Source organism: Hyaena hyaena, unplaced genomic scaffold (genome assembly GCF_003009895.1).
Source record: "Hyaena hyaena isolate Hyena2069 unplaced genomic scaffold, ASM300989v1 scaffold_17, whole genome shotgun sequence".
Lineage (NCBI taxonomy): Eukaryota > Metazoa > Chordata > Mammalia > Carnivora > Hyaenidae > Hyaena > Hyaena hyaena.
In genome coordinates, this window is record NW_024080648.1 from 1,405,971 (window position 1) to 1,427,051 (window position 21,081).

Below are 21,081 nucleotides of genomic sequence, written 5' to 3' on the forward strand. Positions count from 1 at the left end.
TATTGAAGCTATAAACTGTGTACCTATTCTCTATGAGAATGCTAACCTCAGTGATTTCAGGGTGAATGGCCCATCCTATTTTTACTGTGATATTTTTGGTTATTACTTTGGCTTTAAAAAATGAAACATTTAATCTTGGAGCACTCTAGTATGGCCACTTGTTAACTATTCACCCAAATAACTTTACCTTTTGAGGATTTGAGTAAGCCCCATGGCCTCCTACATTTCCTCAAAAACTATAGCCTCTATAGAATGCTTCTCTTCTCTGACTCTTTCAGCCTTTCTTAAAAGTACCCCCGGAGAGCCTGTTGGCTTATCTTGTTCTCTAGTTATTTCTGGGGATTAGGACGCTTGTCTAACAACTACTATAAGCTTTGACTTTTTTTATATTCCCAAGGTGCCTAGCACACTGTAAGGAACACATTGGTGCTGTTAGCTTGCTGATTAACTGATTCTTGATCTTTTCACCAGAAGACTAGTTGTCATAAATCTATGGAGAAAATTCTCTGGAGGTTTATTGGTAGTGGTGACGGGGGGGGGGGGCGGGAATTGATTAAAAGTGAGCAAAAGCATTACCCAGGATGGGTGAATCAGCTGTCTCTATGCTCCAAGTACTATCTCTCGCTGACAACCAAAGGGCCTGCAATAATTACCATTAAAGCTACTTCTCAATTATTTTTAAGAGATAATAAATTTTAACTGTTAAATGGAAGATCTAACACTTTGAGAAGCTGGAACAGGAGACATGCTATCTTTAAGTATTAACTCTTTGTTCCATAGAGCCAAGAGGGAATAAAATTGGGAAGAGAGGTTCCAGTCTTGAGGAAGTATTAGTCTGGTAAAAAAAAAAAAATACTCCCCTTGCTCCAGTATGTTCTTTTGAATGACAGGAATTAGTTTCAGGGCCTCAGGAAAGAAAAGAGATTAATCAGCAGCAAGATATCAAAAGTCAAAAAATAGAGTAAGATGTGGAAGAAGAAATTTTGCCCATTTCTTAAGGCAGATTCATAGTGAGTGAATTGGGGTGCTCATCATGAGGATAATTTTCTTCCCCCAACGTAGTTCCCAGTAGTTCTGACAGGGGGGCATGTACACCTAGATTCCATTTATGGAAGCTTTTATATGACAGAAAATATACTGTGAATACATCTTAATTTTTTTAAGAGCCTAGAGAGCTTTTCACAGAGGCAATTAAAAACATCTTCAGCTTTGATTCACTCCTTTGCAATACTTAGGTTTTAAATCAGACATTTGAGCCCTCTATAAAAATAGCAGGCAAATTTCACAAACACAAATATGCATTTTAAAGTCTAAATGTCATCAAACCATATTTAGGATAAATCAGGATTAGCTTCATTTTAAGTAAAAAAAATCCAACCCTATACATTATGAATATATTTTGATTTAGAATTATTGAATGACTTTAAGCAAATCAAAGTATTTTTATAGGAACACGAAACTTTACTATAAGAAAAATGCATTTTAGTGCCAATGTGTTTCTTCATGTTTAAATATGAAGGAAAATTAGAACTTTGAAACAGCAGGTAACCCTTGAAGTAGTAACCCTGCTTTACAAAGAAAATATCTCATCATTTCAGCTTTGGATTCTCAGAAATAATCTCATGAGGTTAAGGACTCTGGAATTAAAGGATTCTGACCTAAAGGGATTTTATTTCTTGCTCAAGTCTCTGTTTTATGGAAACTGTGGTTAGAAACAAAATTTTTCAAGCACGATTGAGAATCAGTAATTTGTAAAGCCCAGACAGATAAGACTACTTTAAATTCTTGGAATAGGTATGGCGAGTAACACAAGCTCTGTGACAGTCAATCATTTTATTCTATTGATGTCCTGTTGCCTAGTAAGCACCTTAAATGTCTTCCTAGATACCACAAGAAACTAAAAAATAACACTGAACATTTCTTCTGTGGTAGTATTCAACTATCAACAAAAGGAAAAAATCAATTTTATTTGAATACCTAGGTTTAAAACCTCCTAGAGAACAGGGTCTAAGATAGCAGCATATGAAGACCCTGAACTCCCAGGGTCTTGGACACACTGAATCTACACCTACATATAGAGAAGTCCTTCATGAAGAAGAATCAAAGGCTGAACAAACAGCTTCTTCACAAGAAACAATAGAAGAACCATATACAAAAGGGACAGACAGGCATGGTAACAATGGGAACACTTCCCACAACACTGCAATCTACAGCAGGAAAGGATATCACTGAGGGTCCCACATGCAGACTCGCCCACACTGGGGCACAGTGGAAAATTAGAAGTTTAGAGAGCAACTAGACTATAAGTGAAGAATATCTACTTACTTACCATAGAGTGTTGGTCAAATGGGTGGAGAACTGCTCAATTCTCTCTAGGATTGGAGGTTCTGGTGAACACTATTCTACAATGCCCCCTCCACCTTGATAGTGTGCACAAGCAGGTTACAGTTGCTCTAGCCAGTCTTCTAGGGTCACCCCAGCTGCACCTGGGCCCTGGCTCACATCAGCTTATGTTTTCCCCACAAGATGACCCTGGTGCATTGCATCTCAGTGCCTATCCTAGCTACAGCTGTTCCATCAAGGTGACCCCAGTGCTGTGTGCTCTTGGACTCCCTGGCCTGTACTGGGCATAACTATCCTGCCAAGGTGAAGTGTGCTCCAAGACCTTCATGGTCTGTGCCTGCTCCATCTTCAACCATCCTGCCGGGATGGCCCTGCCTGCACCTTCTGCAGCCCAGCAGTCATATCAAGGCAGCCACAATACCTGCATCTGCTCTTGCTCCAACTGTCCCACCTACGTGGCCCTAGCCTTCTGCACACTGAGATTTCCCAGCCCTTGCTCACTCCAGCTCCACATATTCCAGCAAGGCAGCCAGATATTCAGTCTACACAGGACACACTCCTATACAACATCACTCTGTTAAGACTGGGAGAGGTGGTTGCTCCACCTGTTCATAGAAAACAAAGAAAGTCAACAGATGAAGAGACAGAAAAATATGTTCCAAACAAAATAAGATAAAACCATAGAAAATAAAGCCTTAATGAAATGGAGATAAGCAATCAATTTGTTAAAGAGTTCAAAGTAATGGCCATAATATTTTGATCCAAATTGGGAGAGAGATGTGTAAGAACACAGTGAGAGCATTAACAGTGAGTGAGAAAATATAAGAAGTAATCAAAGATGAATATTACACTAAAGTAAAAACTACAATAGGGGGGATCAACAGTCAAATAGATGATGTAGAAGAATGGATCAGGGATCTGGAAGACAGAAAAGCAGAAATCATCCTATCAGAATAGCAAAAGTAAAAGGAATTTTAAAATGAGATAGTTTAGGAAACTTTAAGACAATATCAAGTATACTAACATTCACATTATAGGGGTCACAGAGGGAGAAGAGGAAGAGAAAAGAGTAGAAAACTTATTTGAAGAAATAATGGCTGAAAACTTTCCTAACCTGGAGGAAGGAAACAGACATCCAGGTCCAGGAAACACAGAGAGCCCCAAATTAGAGTAACCCAAAGAGATGCACATCAAGGTATATTACAATTAAAATGGAAAAAGTTAAGAGTAGACAGTCTTACAGGCAGCAAAACTGTCATATACAAAGGAAACCTCGTAAGACTGTCAGCTGAGTTTTCAGCAGAAACTTTGCAGGTCAAAATGGAAGGGTGGGATATATTTAAGGTGCTGAAAGAAGGATGAGCACTGAGTAATATACAGAATTGTTGAATCACTATATTATACACCTGAAACTAATATAGCACTTTGTGTTAACCTCATTGGAATTAAAAGAAAATAAAAGGGGGGACAAGTGCCAAAAGGAGAAAACTTATAATCAAGAATACTCCATTCAGGGGCACCTGGGTGGCTCAGTCGGTTGAGCGTCCGACTTTGGCTTGGGTCATGATCTCACAGTGTGTGGGTTCGAGCCCCGCATCAGGCTCTGTGCTGACAGCTCAGAGTCTGGAGCCTGTTTCAGATTCTGTGTCTCCCTCTCTCTCTCACCCTCCCCTGCTCTCTCTCTCGGAAATAAATAAAACATTAAAAATTAAAAAAAAAAAGAATACTCCATTCAGCAAGGTTATTATTCAGAATTGAAGGGGAGAGAAATAGTGTCCCAGAGAAGCAAAAACTAAAGTTGTTCATTACCACTAACCCATCGTTACATGAAATGTTAAAAGGTCTTCTTTAAGGAGAAAAGAAAAGGCTATACTAAAAATAAGAAAATAGATGGGGGTGTCTGGGTGGCTCAGTTGGTTGAGCATCCAACTCTTGATTTTGCCTCAGGGCATGATTCTAGGGTTGTAGGATCGAGACCTGCATTGGACTCTGCACTGAGTATAGAGCTTGCTTAAGATTTTCTCTCCCTTTCCCTCTGCCTATCGTTCCAATTTATTCTCTCTCTCTCTCAAAAAGAAAAGAAAAGAAATAAGAAAACACATGGAAAAAAAAAAGATCTCAGTGGTAAAGGCTAATGTATATTAAAGGCAGATAATCAGTAACTTAAAATTTGGTATGAAGGTTAAAAGACAAAATAGTACTGGCACCTGGGAGACTCAATCAGTTAAGCATCCAACTCTGAATTTAGGTTGTAATCTCAAGGTTTGTGAATCAAGCCTTGTGTGAGGATAGGCACTGACTGTGCAGAACCTGCTTGGGATTCTCTCTCTCTCTCTCTCTCTCTCTCTCTCTGCCCCTCTCTGTCTCAATATAAATAAATAAACAAAAAAAAAAAGACAAAATAGTAAAATCAACCATAACTATAAATAAGTACTTAAGAGAGACACAAAATAAAAAGATGTCAAAAACATAAAATGGGGGAGGGGAGTAAAAACCTAGAGCTTTTAGAATGTGATCAAACCTAAGCAACTATCAGCTTAAAATATTTATGTCAATATATGAACCTCATGGCTCATAAATATTTAATAGAGAGAAACAAACTGTTGATTACCAGAGGGGAAAGTGGAATGGAAATGGGCAGAATAGGTGAAGAGAATTATGAGGTACAAAGTTCCTGTTACAAAATAAATAAGTCATGGAGATGTAATGGACAGCATAGAGAGTATAGTCAAGAATATTGTGCTAAATTAATATGGTGACATATGGTAACTAAGGTTATCATGGGGATCATCTGGTATTATATAAAAATATTGAATCTCTATGACACACACCTGAAATTAATAGAATATGGTATGCCAATTATACTTAGAAAAAGCCATCAGCCTTCTTTCATGGTTTATGTCTAAAAATATTGTATAGATGATCACTAAGAAAATAACTGAAGCAAGCTTCAGTGATGATAAAATATGAGGTAATTAATGGACATTAATTAAACCTGCTTTAAATGAAGGTGTTAAATTATTTTTAAACTGCATGAAATATTTACATTAATTATGCCAAATGCTAAAACTGTTTTCTATAACCAAGTCATCTGCACTCTTTAAAAAAATTCTTTTTAATGTTTATTTATTTTTGAAGGAGAGAGAGAGAGACAGAGTGTGAGCAGGGGAGGGGCACAGAGAGAGGGAAACACAGAACCTGAAGCAGGCCTCAGGCTCTGAGCTGTCAGCACAGAGCCCAATGCGGGGCTCAAACTTCTGAACCAGGAGATCGTGACCTGAGCCAGAGTCAGAGACTTAACCAACTGAGCTGCCCAGCAGCTCACAAGTCATCTGAACTCTTAATAAATTCATGCACTTTGGAGACCAACAGGATATGCTAGGGGATGATTTTAGGACTCTCTGTATATGTGAAATTAAACGATTAAGAGTTTACTTAAACCACAATTACTTAGTGGTTTCGGGCCCACTGCTGATGTTAAGCTGCTGATGTTAAGCAGACACGCCATCTCACTCCTGAGGAAGGCGGTTCACTGGAAGAATCCCTCCTGGCTATATTGTAAGCCTAATACAACTCTTTCTGTTTTCTTGACATTTGCTTTTGACACCCCAACCAGCTTCTTGTCTTGTTTAGGATCCCCGTGGAGTCACTCTGAAGGCAGAATGAGAGGAGAAGGAGTCCGTTGTTCGGCGCTGTCCAATATGGATGACCTACATTCCTGCTCCCAATGGCTAGGCCTATAAACCTGGAGTGAGTCTGTGTAGGTCGTTGCAAGGAATGCAAGACATAGCGCTTGTCTACAAGAAAATAATTTTCCAGAGGCTTTGGGAATAGATTCTTTTACAGAGAGAAAGAAGCTCTTTCTAAAGGAAAGACGAGAGAAGGCTTTAAAAATAAAGCATAAACTCCCTCCTGTGCGTTTAGACACTAAAGTCTGCAGGTAAACAAGGCAGCAGGGAGCTTTTGCATGCAGGGTGAGGAGAGAGGCAGGCAGGGGGAGATTACCACTTGTTACAGCACTTGACATTAATTAAACCTGCTTTAAATAAAGAAGGTGTTAGATTATTTTTATATTGCATGCAATATTTACATTAATTATGCCAAATGCTGAAACTGTTTTCTATAACCAAGTCATCTGTACTCTTAATAAATTCATGCATCTTGGAGACTGAAAGTATATACTAGGAGAGGGTTCTAGCATGCTGTACACTGTGCATGTGAAATTAAAATGCTCTGCTCCAGAGAGCTAGTCCTTTGTTTCCACATCAGAGGCTGCTCCTGTGTCTTCCTCCCCTGTGGAATCATTAGTGAGCAAAATTCCTCTATAGCACACTGGGGTAAGGACTTATCTCTTCTATTCTCTCAGTTTATGGCCTGGAATGTTATTTCCTGGGGCAGAAACTCTGACCAAGGTCTGTTTGGTTTATATAAACAGGAGGTGGCTTTGGCAGTGTTCTTACTGGTTCTTATTGGCCTGATGTATCTATTGATTTCCGATGCTTATAATTAGGAGCCTATAAGATGGCAATGGATGGCATTCCATAGAAACCCATGTATCCACATTCCCTCCTGCCTCCAGGCACATAGTACTTCTTCTAGTCCCTTGTACCCACATTGTTACTTCTCCATATAGATTTTTGCACATGCCAATTGCTTGAAGTGAAATTCTTTCACCACTTCATCTAGTTACCTTTATTATCTTCATAGACCCATTAGCCTCTTTTTGAGGACACAGCACAATGAAAATTACACATTTGTGATGTGATTATTCAACCAACCCCTCTCTTGAATTAAAATATGAGCCTCAAGGGACAGGGGTGTATCTGTTTTTTTCTACCAGTATATCAGGGTCTTTCACTGATCTCAGAGGGTCTGGTTATAGAGAAGACATATAGAGATGTGTGGATTAAATGAATAGATGAATAAATGGAGTGAATAAATGAATGAAAATAAATCCCACAAATACTGTATCCATCTTTGGTCTCAAATGCCTTTCTGCTTATTATGTTCTCCAGTTTTTCAATCTTTTTTATTACCTTCTTCCCATAATTTGAGAGATGGCAAGTTCAAACTCCTGCATGAAGTAATTTTTAGCTATTAAATCCTCACCAAATCCCTTTTTTTTCTCCAAATGTCACACATCATGAATATACGTGGCCTTTCATTTTATGGTAGTTTTTTCTCTCATATCTGTGAAATATATCTTCCCTACCAGACTGTAGGTTTACAATGACTCAGAAATACTCCCTACAATGCTTAAAGCAACACCTAACATAGAAGATACACAAATAAATTCAACTCATTTCTGGATTCACTGAAATTCTATCTTTAGCTATACAAAGCAATCATTCATGGCTATGGGATGGCTACTATACTCTTAAACAATGGATTGGTTAGGTTACATTAGGGTAGGGTAGGGTATGGAATGGAAATAATGGCACAGTGAGAAGGAGTGTATCTGGGTCCATAAAACATAGCCACACCAGTTATTTTTAATGAAGAATTTAATACAGGGTGTTGGTTAAAGAGGTATAGGAGAGCTAGGAAGGTCAAAGGGGACCCAAAGGTAGCATGAGACATAGCAAACATAGGTAGTAACTACCACCCTGGGGTTAGACTCAAAGAGAAGAGGGTGGGATCATTAGAACTAGAAGCTTGAAGGAAGCACTCTCTAAGCCTGGAAGAGAGATCTCTGGGGAGATGATGCCCAACTGGTGCTGATATCACACAGAAGCCACAGGGAGACCAGTTCTGGGAGTGAGGAGAAGGTTGGAAACTGGAACCAACTGTTACTGGAACAAGGTGCTGCCACTAAGGCAGTGCTGATACAAGTAGGAAGCATTGGGGATTCTCTGTCCCTCCTCCTGCCTGCCAGTCTTCCTCCCAGTGGCAGAACTTACCAGCTGAAAAAGAATAAATGTCCTTTGAAATATCCCAGCTCTAGAACCACAAATTTGAGTGTAGGTGGGGAGGTGTAGAGCTGAGAGACAATAGTTTCATGATGGCCTAGGAGTAAGAGAGAGAATGGAATTTCCTGCTACAATAAACTGCCAAGCACACACAGATATTTGGCAAAACATATGTAACAGTAATCCTTGCTTAAATGATAATTTAGGATTTAAAAATGACCTTTTTTATTAGCTGGTTTAAAAATAAACCACTCCAAAAATGATTATTTTGGGACCAGTTTTTAGTTTTCCACAGAATTTACTAATGGTCCACAGAATCATCAGTAAATTATATCATCTTGAAATACTCTGGGGAGGAGAAACTTCTGGTATTTAAAAGAAACTAATTTTTTCTTTTGGTTAGAAAAAGGTAATTAGCAGAATGTATCAGGATTATAAACAAATGCTTATATTATGAGAATAAAAACATAATATTAAATAACAAAACTGTGTAAAGCTTAAGTGACTTAGTTTTTCTCTTTATTGGGTATTTGTCATGATGCTAACACTATACTCCTGTGTGATAGCATAGGGAGGGGGAACAAATCAATCTCTAGTATGATATTGTTCAGTTCTATTAAGTCTTCCTGGCTATTCTCTGTTCTCAAATCCTTTCTATCTTCCATCCCTCAACATACACTCTCAAAATCTAGTCTTCACCTTTCCCTGCCTTGCTCTGTGTCCCAAAAGGTTGACACCTGGAAACTTCATCACCCATGCTCTCTTGCTACCTGGATTCCAGTTAGATTTGGCCATCAAGATGCATAAGAAGAGAATCAGAGAAGAGGAAAAGAAAGGCACTTTGCTATTCCTTCCTGATCTTGAGTCACATTTGGCTATGTCTTTGGAAGTGGCTATTTTTTTTCATTACCACACCTGTTGTGTGGCCCATTTCCATATCTTCAGCACTTACTGGGTCCCAGTAATATTATTTGTTTCTTTAACCTTTGATCCCTACGGGTAGCAATGGCTTGCAGATCTTTGTAACCATTGAGCATCTCAGTTTCTTTGTCCATTGCGTTAGCACTGTCCATACCTCTGTAAATATTCCTTTATTTAAAATCTTTTGAATAATTGGAATTGGATTCTGTTTACTGGCAAGAACCTGAGTGATTCACAGGTGCACTACAGCATCATCTAGATGCTAGCTGTAACATCAGAAATAAAAGCTGTACATATTTATTTGTTTGACTTTTTGGTTAACATTTGTTTCAATTACCTGGTTACAAACTACATGAAGTCAAGGACTATAACTACTGTACTCCTTAGTATATACCTAGAAATAACTGCACCACATACAGGGCGGGGGTTGATAAATATTAGTTAATGACTAATTTCATTCATTTAATAAATATTTATTGTACTTATTATACACTATAAGACTAGTTGACATTGGGAGTACTACAGTGAGGAAACAAAAGGCTATGAAGAAGAAGGCCTCGTGATAAAGAGATGGAGAGTTATGATGGAATCGTTGAATAAATTTAAAGTTACTTTGGATGGGGTCACAGAGTGTCTCTTTACGTAAGATGACATTTGAGCAAAATCTAAAATAAGGGACAAGTAAACTACATGAAGTGGGAGATGAACAGCCCCACTAAACCTGCAATAGGCAAATATACTATTATGGAAAATCATCATTTCATGAAGAAAGACAAGAAGAGAAGAAAGGAAGAAGGAAACTACAAAACAGCTAGAAAACAATTAATGAGATGGCATCAATAAGTCTTTATTGACCAATACTTACTTTAAATGTAAAGGATTAAGTTCTCTAATCAAATGGCGTAGAGTGGCTGGCTGGATTAAAAAATAAGACCCAAGTACAGGGTGCTCACAAAAGACTCACTTCAGCTCTAAGAACATACACAAGCTCCAAGTGAAAGGATGGAAAAAGATATTCCATGCAAATGAAAACCAAAATTTGAGCAAGCCTAGCCATACTTTTATCAGACAATATGGACTTTAAAGCAAAAACTAATAAGAGACAAAGAAAAAGAATCAATTCATTAAGAGGATATAACAATTGTAAATACATATACACCCAACATCAGAGCACCTAAATATATTACATATTAACAGAGAGGAAGGGAGAACTAGACAACAATTCAATAATAGCAGGGAACTTCAATACCCTACTTTCAATAAAATCTTAGACCAAATGTACCTAACAGACATAAAGAGAACAGTCCATCCAACAGCACCAGAATACACATTCTTCTCAAGTATACATGGAACACTGTCCACGTATTATGAAGATTATCTTAATTATGCATACAAGGCATTTGACAAAATTCAACATCCTTTTCATGATAAAAATTCTCAAAAAATTGGGCATAAAAGGATGCACCTCAATATAACAAAGGCCATATATGACAAACCCATAGCTAACAGCATCCTTAATGGTGAAAGGTTGTAGTTTTTCCCTATAAGATCATGAAAAAAAAAAGGGTGTTCAGTCTCACCACTTCTGTTTGGCATAGTACTAGAACTTCTAGCCAGAGCAATTTAGCAAGTAAAAGGGGGGTGGGGGGAGGGAAGCATCCAAATGAGAAAGGAAGAAGTAAAGTCTCTCTTTGCAGATGATGTGATCTTACTTATCGGAAATTCTAAACATTCCACTAAAAAACTATTAAAACTAATAAGCAAATTCAGTAAAGTTGCAGGATACAAAATTAACATAGAAAAATCAATTGCATTTCTATACACCAACAATAATCAATCTGAAAAAGGAAGAAAGAAAATCTCATTGAAAATATCATTAAAAGTCTTGAAATGTTTAGGAATAAATTTAACCAAGGAGATGAAAGATCTATACATTAAAAATGATAAGACATTGATGAAGGAGATTGAAGAAGGCACAAATAAATGTGCCCTCTTCACAGATCAAAATAATATTAAAATGTACATGTCAGGCAAAGGTCCCTACAGATTCAATGCAATCTCTATCAAAATTACAATGGCATTTTTCACAGATATAGAAAAATTTCTAAAATGTGCATGAAACTATAAAAGACTCCAAAGAGCCAAAGCAATCTTGAGAAAGAACAAAGGTATCAGACTTTTTGATTTCAAACTTTATTAAAAAGCTACAGTAATCAAAGCAGTGTGGTACTGGCATAAAAAAGAAACACAGGGGCAACTGAGTGGCTCAGTCAGTTAAGCACCTGACTTCAGTTTATGGTTTGTGAGTTCTAGCCCCACATCGGATTCTGTGATGACAGCTCAGAGCCTGGAGCCTTCTTCAGATTCTGGGTCTCCCTTTCTCTCCCTCTCACATGCTCATGCTCTGTTTTTCACTAATAAATAAATGTTAAAAAATTAAAAAAAAATAAAAATAAAACAGAAACATAGACTGATGGAACATGATCAAGAGCCCAGAAACAATCCCATGCATATATAGTCACAAGGCAGCCAAGAATATTCAATGGAAAAAACATGGTTTCTTCAATAAATGGTGTTGGAAAAATTGGATATTCACATGTCAAAGAATGAAACTGGGCCCCTATGTTTCACCACTCACAAAAAATAACTTGAAATGGATTAAAGACATAAATGTAAGACCTGGAATCATAAAACTCCTAAAAGAAAATACAGGGGAAAAGCTTCTTTACATTGGTCTTGGCAACAATTTTGTGGATGACAGCAAAAGTGCAAGCAACAAAAACAAAAATCAATAAGGAGAACTATATCAAACTAAAAAGTTCCTGCATAGCAAAGAATTAACAAAATGAAAAGGCAACTTACAGAATAGGAGAAAATAGTTATAAACCATCTGTCTGATGAGGGGTTAATATCCAAAACATAAAGGAACTCATATAAGTCAATGAAAAAAAAATAATCTGACTAAAAAGTAGGTAAGGGCCTGAATAGGCTTTTTTTCTAAAGAAGATATACAAATTGCCAATTATACACTATCAGGAAAATGCAAATCAACACTGGTGAGATATCACTTCATATCTGTTAAAATAGCTCTCATCAAAACGCAAGAGATAAATGTTGGTGAGGATGTGAGAAAAAGAGAGCATTTGTATACTGTTGCTGGTATAAATTGGTACACCCAATATAAAAAACATTATGGAGGTTCCTCCAAAACTAAAAATAGAACTACCATATAATCCAGTAATTCCACTTAATGACAAATAATGAAGTCATTATTTCAAAGAGATATCTATAACCCCGTGTTCACTGCAACATTATTTACAACAAACAAGACATATCTGTATGCCACATATTCTTTATCCATTTATCTCCCAATGGACACTTGGTTTGCTGTTCCATGTCTTGCATATTGTGAATAATACTGCAATGAACGTGGTGTGTATGCGCGCGCATGTGCACACACACACACACACACACACACACACACGAGAAATAGTCTTCAGCCATAAGAAAGAAGGAAATCCTACCATTTGCTACAACATGGATGGACCTTGTTGGCATTATGCTAAGTGAAATAAGTTGGACAAAGACAAATGCTCCATCAAATACTCTATGTTCTCCCACTACCTTTTAAGAATCTCCACATTCTCCAGAAAAGATAACATACTGGGTCACAAATCAGTCCTCAACAAGTACAAAAAGATCGAGATCATACCATACATATTTTCAAAGTACAAGGCTCTGAAACCTGAAGTCAACCATGTGAAAAAAATTTGGAAGACCCTCAAATACTTGGAGGTTAAAGAACATCCTGGGGCGCCTGGGTGGCTTGGTCGGTTAAGCGTCCGACTTTCACTTAGGTCATGATCTCGCGGTTCGTGGGTTCGAGCCCTGCGTCGGGCTCTGTGCTGGCTGCCAGCTCAGAGCCTGGAGCCTGTTTCAGAGTCTGTGTCTCCCTCTCTCTCTGACCCTCCCCTGCTCACGCTGTCTCTCTCTCTCTCCTAGAAATAAATAAAAATATTAAAAAAAAATCCTACTAAAGAATGAATGTGTTAACCAGGAAATTAAAGGGAAAATAAAAAGGTACAAGGAAGCAAATGAATATAAGAAACATAACGGTACAAAACACTTGGGATGCAGCAAAGGCAGTCCTAAGAGGGAAGTATTTTGTAATATAGGCCTACCTCAAGAAGGAAGAAAAGACTCGAATACATGAACTAACCTTACACCTATAGGAACTAGAAAAGGAACAGCAGATAAAGCCTAAAGCCAGCAGAAGAAGGGGAATAATAAAGATTAGAGCATAAATAAACGATATAGAAGCATGCATACACAAGTGCATGAGCACACACACACATGCATACAAAACAGTAAAACAGGTCAACAAAACTAAGAGTTGGTTCTTTGAAAGAATTAATAAAATTCATAAATCCCCCAGCCAGACTTATCAAAAAGAAAAAGGACCCAAATAAATAAAATCACAAATGAAAGAGATCACAACCAACACCACAGAAATATAACAATTTTAAGAGAATACTATGAAAAATTACATGCAAACAAAGGGGACAATCTGGAAGAAATGGACAAATTCCTAGAAACTCAAAACTTTGACACCAAAACTGAAACAGAAAGAAATAGAAAATTTGAACAGACCCATAAACAGCAAAGGAATTGAACCAGTAATAAAAATATCTCCCAAGAGGGGCCCCTGAGTGGCTCAGTTGGTTAAGCGTCTGACGGGCTCAGGTCATGATATCACGGTTCATGGGTTTGAGCCCCGCGTTGGGCTCTGTGCTGACAGCTAGCTCAGAGCCTGGAGTCTGCTTCAGACTCTGTATCTCCCTCTCTCTCTGACCCTCCCCTGCTCATGCTGTTTCTCTCTCTCTCCCTCTCTCAGAAATAAATAAAAACATTTAAAAAATCTCCTAAGAGACAACAGCCCAGAGCCAGATGTCTTTCAAAGGGAATTCTACCAGATATTTAAGGAGTTAATATCTATTTTTCTCAAAATATTCCAAAAAATAGAAATGGAAGGAAAACTTCCAAAATCCTTCTATGAGGTGAGCACTACCTTGATCCTAAAACCAGACAAAGTCCCCAATAAAAAGGAGAATTACTAGCCAATATCCCTAGTGAACATGGATGCAAAAATTATCAACAAGATACTAGCAAACTGAATCCAATTGTACATTAAAAGAATTATTATTCATCATGATGAGGTGATATGTATTAGTGGGCTGCAGGTATGGTTCAATATCCACAAGTTAATCAACATGATACATCACATTAATAAAAGAAATGATAATAACCATAGGATTCTCTCAATAGATGCAGAAAAAGCATTTGACAAATACAGCATCCATTCTTGATAAAAATGCTCAACAAAGTAGGGATAGATGAAACATACCTCAGTATCATATAAGCTATATATGAAAGACCTAAAGTTAATATTATCCACAATGGATAAACATTGATGAGAGCTTTTCCTCTATGCTTAGAAATAAGACAGGGATGTCCACTCTCACCATTACTACTTAACATAGTAATAGAAGGCATAGCCTTAGCCTTCTTCATAGAAGTCTTAGCCTCAGCAATCAGACAACACAAAATAAAAGGCATTTGATTCAGCAAGGAAGAAGTCAAACTTTCACTATTTGCAGATAACATGATACTCTATGCAGAAAACCTGAAAGACTCCACCAAAAGTTTTGCTAATTTTTCATGTAACTAATACATGAAACCATCAAAGTCATAGGATATAAAATCAACATACAGAAATCTGTTGATTTCTATATACAATAATGAAGCAGCAGAGAGAGAAATCAAGGAATTGATCTGATTTATAACTACACCAAAAACACAAGATACCTAGGAATAAACCTAACCAACGAGGTAAAAGATCTGCATGCTGAAAACTATAGAATGCTTACAAAAGGAATTGAAGAAAGCACAAAGAAATGGAAGAACATTCTGAGCTCATGGATTGGAAAAACCAACATTGTTAAAATGTCTATAGTACCCAAAGCAACCTACACATTTAACGCAATCTCTATAAAATACCAGCAATACTTTTCACAGAGCTAGAATAATCATCCTAAAATTTGTAAGAAACCACAAAAGACCCCAGATAGCCAAAGTATTCCTGCAAAAAAAAAAAAAGAGCAAAGCTGGAGGTATCACAATTCTAGACTTCAAGCTATATAACAAAGCTATAGTCATCATGACAGTATGGTACTGGCACAAAAATAAACACAGAGATCAATGGAACAGAATAGAAAACCCAGAAATAGATGTACAACTATATGGTCCACTCATCTTTGACAAAGCAAGAAAGAATATCCAATGGGAAAAATACAATCTCTTCAACAAATGGAGTTGGGAAAACTGCACAACACACAGTAAAAATGAAACTAGATCACTTTCTTACACCAAACATGAAAATAAACCCAAAATGGATAAAATACATAATGTGAGACAGGAAACTGTCAAAATCCTAGAGGAGAACACAGGAAGAAACCTGTTTGATCTAAACTGGAGCAACTTTTTACTAGACACTTCTCTGTAGGCAAAAGAAAGAAAAGCAAAACGAACTATTAGGATTTCATCAAGATAAAAAGTTTCTGCACAGCAAAGGAAACAATCAACAAAGCTACAAGGCAACTGATGGAATGGGAGAAGATATTTACAAATGACATTGGATAAAGGGATAGGATTCAAAATCTGTAAAGAACTTATCAAATTCGACACTCCCAAAAATAATCCAGTTAGGAAATGGTAGTAGATATCAATAGACACGTTTCCAAAGAAGACATCCATATGGCTAACAGACAAATGAAAAGATGTTCAACATCATTCATCATCAAAGTAACACAAATGAAAACAACAATGAGATACCATCTCACACCTATCAGAATGGCTAAAATTAACAATACCAGAAACAATAGGTGTTGGCAAGGATGCCGAAAAAGGGGAACACTTTTGCACTAATGGTGGGAATGCAATCTGGTGCAGTCACTGTGGAAAACAGTATGGAGGTTCCTCAAACAAGTTAAAAATAGAAGTACCCTATAATCCAGGAATTGCACTACTGGGCATTTGCACAAAGGATACAAAAATACAGATTCAAAGGGGAATATACACTCCTATGTTGATAGTAGCACTATCAGCAGTAGCCAAGCTATGGAAAGAGCCCAAATGACCATCAAATTATAAAATGGTAAAGAAGAGGTGGCAAATATATTACTCAGCCATCAAATAAAATGAAATCTTGCCATTTGCAACGATATGGATAGAGCTACAGTGTCTTATGCTAAGTGAAATAAGTCAATCAGAGAGAGACAAATGCCATATGATTTTACTCATACATGGATTTTAAAAAACAAAACAGATGAACATATAAGAGGTGAGGAAGAAAAAAAAGAGGGAAACAAACCACAAGACTCTTAGAACAAACTGAGGGTTGATGTAAGGAGTTGGGTGGGGGATGGATATAGATAGATGATGGGTATCAGGAGGGTAGTTTTGGGGGTGCCTGAGTGGCTCAGTTGGTTAAGCATCTGACTTCAGCTCAGGTCATCATCTCACAGCTTGTGAGTTCAAGCCCTATGTCAGGCTCTGTGCTGACAGCTCAGAGCCTGGAGCCTGCTTCAAAATCTGTGTCTCCCCCTCTCTCTGCCCCTCCCTTGCTTGCAGTCTGTCTCTGTCCCTCTCTCAAAAATAAATAAAACATTAAAAAAAAAAAAAGAGGGCACTTGTGATTTGCACTGGGTGTTATTTGCAAGTGATGAATCACTGAATTCTACTCCTGAAACCAATACTGCATTGTGGGTTACCTAAGGAGAATTTAAATAAAAACTTTAAAAACATTCCCTGTGATGCATTTTTCATCTCCATGACTTATTTATTTTATAACTGGAAGTTTGTACCTCTTAATCCTCTTCACCTATTTTGTCCATCTCTCTACCTACCTCCCCTTCATATCTTCCCTTATATGCAAAATCTTAAAAAGCAGACTCATAGAAATGGGGAAAGTAGAATGGTGGTTGCTGGGGGCTTGGGAATGTGGAAAATGGAGAGATGTTGGTGAAAGTGATTTCTAGTTATCAAATAAATAAGTTCATGGTATCTAATGTACAGCATGTTATTAAAGTTAACAATACTGAAAAGTTGCTAAGACAGTAGATCTTAGGTGTTATCACCACACACACAAATGGTTGTGGTAATCAATACGCAATATATGGGTGTATCAAACCATCATGTTATACACCTTAAACTTACATATGTTACATCTCATTTATGTCTTAATAGATTTGGAAAAAATAATTTAAGACTCAAAAGTCATCATCTTTTTTTGCAGAAAACAACAAGTATGATGGGTCCTGATGGCACCAAGGGAATATATTCATATTTATATTTATATTTATCCATCCATCCATCTGTCCACCCATTCATCTATCTATCTATCCATCTATCTATCATTTCTCCAAAAGACCCTGCCACAGGCAAGATACTGTAACAAGCATTGGGTACAAGAAAACAAGGGCAAGAAACTCATGACTATTAACATGAACAATAGTTAGTAGGAAAAAGCAAAAGCAAATTATACTATCAAATGCCCCATGAGTGACAGAGATGATGTTTGCTAAAAATCTCAAGGAGGCAAGAAAATTGGAGAAATATTGAGGCAGAGGTGCAACTCAAGTTTGGCATTGAACTTAGATAAACATATAGAAGGATGACATCATAGAAGTAAAAACTCCAGCAAAGACCTAGAAGCTGAAATCCTGGTCTTGTTGCTGCAGAGATGGGGAAGGGAAATTGAAGGGCATACAGAGAGAGGGTACTCAGAGAGAGGAAAGTCACATGCTCCCAACTTAATTATGTATAATCCTTCACAGAGTGGAATGTGGAGGAACTACTTTGTGGTAGGATTGACAAATCTGCATAAATTCATTTTGTTTTAATTCTAGTCATATTTTTCTAGCTCATTTTTGGAGGTGGCAAGTACATCATGCAATCTAGAATAGCAAAAAGAAGGAAGAACCAGAGGATGAGACCAAAGCAGTCCCTAAGATAGTGTAGATCAAAACAAGGAAATCAAAGTAAAGGACCAGGCAGGAACACTGGATACAAAGGGAAGGAGGTCAAGATCTGGGGTGTATAGGATGTTATAGTGTGCTACTCAGATTTCCCTTCAGGGTCAGCTCCCTCATTTCCCAGCTTCAGGAGTATTGGCTGCTAAATCACTCTTCTGGAATTGTCATTTCAAAAGGATGCTGCTGCAGTCATGGTAGCATCCCCCTAAAGGGATTAGTCTGCAACCAGTGAGTAATCAAGCATAGTGCAAAGTCTCAGACCCTTTTATTTGATGCAGGATAACTCTGATGGATCATTTGAATTTCAGCCTTCCCCACAGGATCTACTGAGAACTCTTTGCAATTGTTCTGCTATTCAACCTTTCCTTCTGTCATATCCTGCTTCTTTCTCTCCTTTGTAAGTGTTGCTATGAAGACCTCTCTGCTCTTAAGGGCATGAATAATACTCTTTAGGGGACTGGCTTGCCCTCAGAGGCCACACAGAGATGTTCCATACATCACACTTCTTCAGAGGAGATGATAAAATCATGGGCTAATTGAGTCAGCAAATGGTCTTAATAGTCTATTGGTGATTTTCACAGATTTCACATAGAAAGATTGACAAGAAATTACATAACCTATTCTTATACAGCTTCTTATACATGAGGAATAACTGATCATTTTAAGGTTTTCTAGTCTTTCAGAGTGGGAAAAAAGCATCCTATTGGTAACTCATTTTTCATTTTATTGTTTAGCACTAGTACCTAAAGAAAAATCAGATGTGATGGTTCATTTATCCTTTGAATGCTTTGCAATCCAACATTGCTCTGATGTTTGCCTTTTTTTTTTTTTTTTTTGACCTGGTGATCCTAACCATATAATTGATTTGAGTAAGAAGGCACTAATAATATGAGATATTATATCTAAAAGTTATAAAATGCTAGAGCTCAAAAGAACCTTCAAAATAATAAATAAACTAGAATAGTTCTAGTAAAATAATCATGATACAACTGTCACAATGTTTTTTCTAGCTCAGACATCATTCATTTTTATAAGAACATCTGTCTCCAAAATAAATTCTTCTCAGATAATTCTGGGGTCTTTCCAGAAATAGCTCACATGTGTTTTGTGAAAAAACTTCTCTTGGCTTCTCCACAGCATCAGACATTTCCTTCTCTCCTCCTATGTCATCGTAGAGCCCAGAATGGAAGCTGTGAAGCAATGCTTGTGCTACCATCAAAGGTGCTCTCCAAAGAGACTACTTCCTCTGCTGGTGTTTATTAAAAGTGGCTTCAGAGGCGCCTGGGTGTCTCAGTGCGTTAAGTGTCTGACTTCAGCTCAGGTCATGGTCTCATGGTCTTTGAATTTGAGCCCTGCATTGGACTCTGCGCTGACAGCCCAGAGCCTGGAGCCTGCTTCAGATTCTGTGTCTCCCTCTCTCTCTGCGCCTCCCCCACTCACGCTCTGTCTTTCTCTGCCTCTCAAAAATAAACATTAATGACACAGAAGGAGTTAGAGAGTATAATGCTAAAGGAAGTAAGTCAAAGATACATTCCATATGATTTCACTCATGTGTGGAATTTAAGAAACAAAACAAATGAGAAAAGGGAGAGTGGGAAAGAGAGAGAAATTAAGAAACAGGTTTTTAATTATAGAGAATAGAGAAGGGGGGGGAAGGATGAAATAGGTGATGGGGATTAAGGAGCACACTTGTCATGAGGAGCACCGGGTGATATACACAATTGTTGAATCACTATATTGTACACCTGAAACTAATATTACACTGTATGGTAACTGGAATTAAAATAAAAGCTTAAAAGAAAAAAGAAAAATAAATAAATAAATAAATAGACATTAAAAAAAGTGGCTCCGTTGCTGGCTCTGTCTGTGGACAGAGCTGTCTAGGGCCTTCCAGGGAACCCAGGACCTGTACACAGATCGCTATCGCTGATAGCTATGAAAGATGTTTGCCCAATGCTAAATCACTACTATAGAGCCCATATTATTAAAATCTCTTTTAGTGCAGTCTCCTCATTGTAGAAGTCAAAAATTTGTTCAAGAAAACTAGGGTAGGAAAACTCTGAAGGAGTTTTACAAGTTGTATTGAGAATTCCTCTTCCCCATAATGTTGGCCTAATGACATAGGACCTAATTAGTATGTCTGGCCTTTTACCATCTTATCGTAAAGTAAGCATCGCATAGTATCTGGAAGGAAAAACATTGATTTAAACTATTTTTGAGTTTGAGAACCATCCTACTGACTGACTAATGTGTTTAGACAAGTTAAATCTCTCAGAGGTTCAGTTTCCTCATTTGTAAAACAGACATAGTAAGAGTTGTGAAAATTTAGTGATATATTATGTTGTTTCCTAATGCCTTAATGAGTCATTAAATTTTAATGTTTTTTTTTTTTTTCTTTTTTTTTCTAGGAGAGAGAGACAGCGTGGGCAGGGGAGGGTCAGAGAGAGAGGGAGTCACAGACTGAAACAGGCTCCAGGCCCTGAGCTGGCAGTCAGCACAGAGCCCGACGCAGGGCTCGAACCCACGAACTGTGAGATCATGACCCAAGCGAAAGTCGGAGGCTTAACCGACTAAGCCACCCAGGCGCCCCAGGAGTCATTAAATTTTAAACACCAACATATGGTAAAGGAGAGAGAAACAAAGCTTAGCCAGATAATAACATTTACTACAGCCTCTATTTTATGAGTGAAATCACATTTTAACATTAAACACATAGACTATAGATCTGGCAACTTTATACAGCTCTCTTTCTGTCATATGTTTATGTATCTATCTTTACACAGTCGTGTGTAGTTATATACATTCTGGGATGTGGT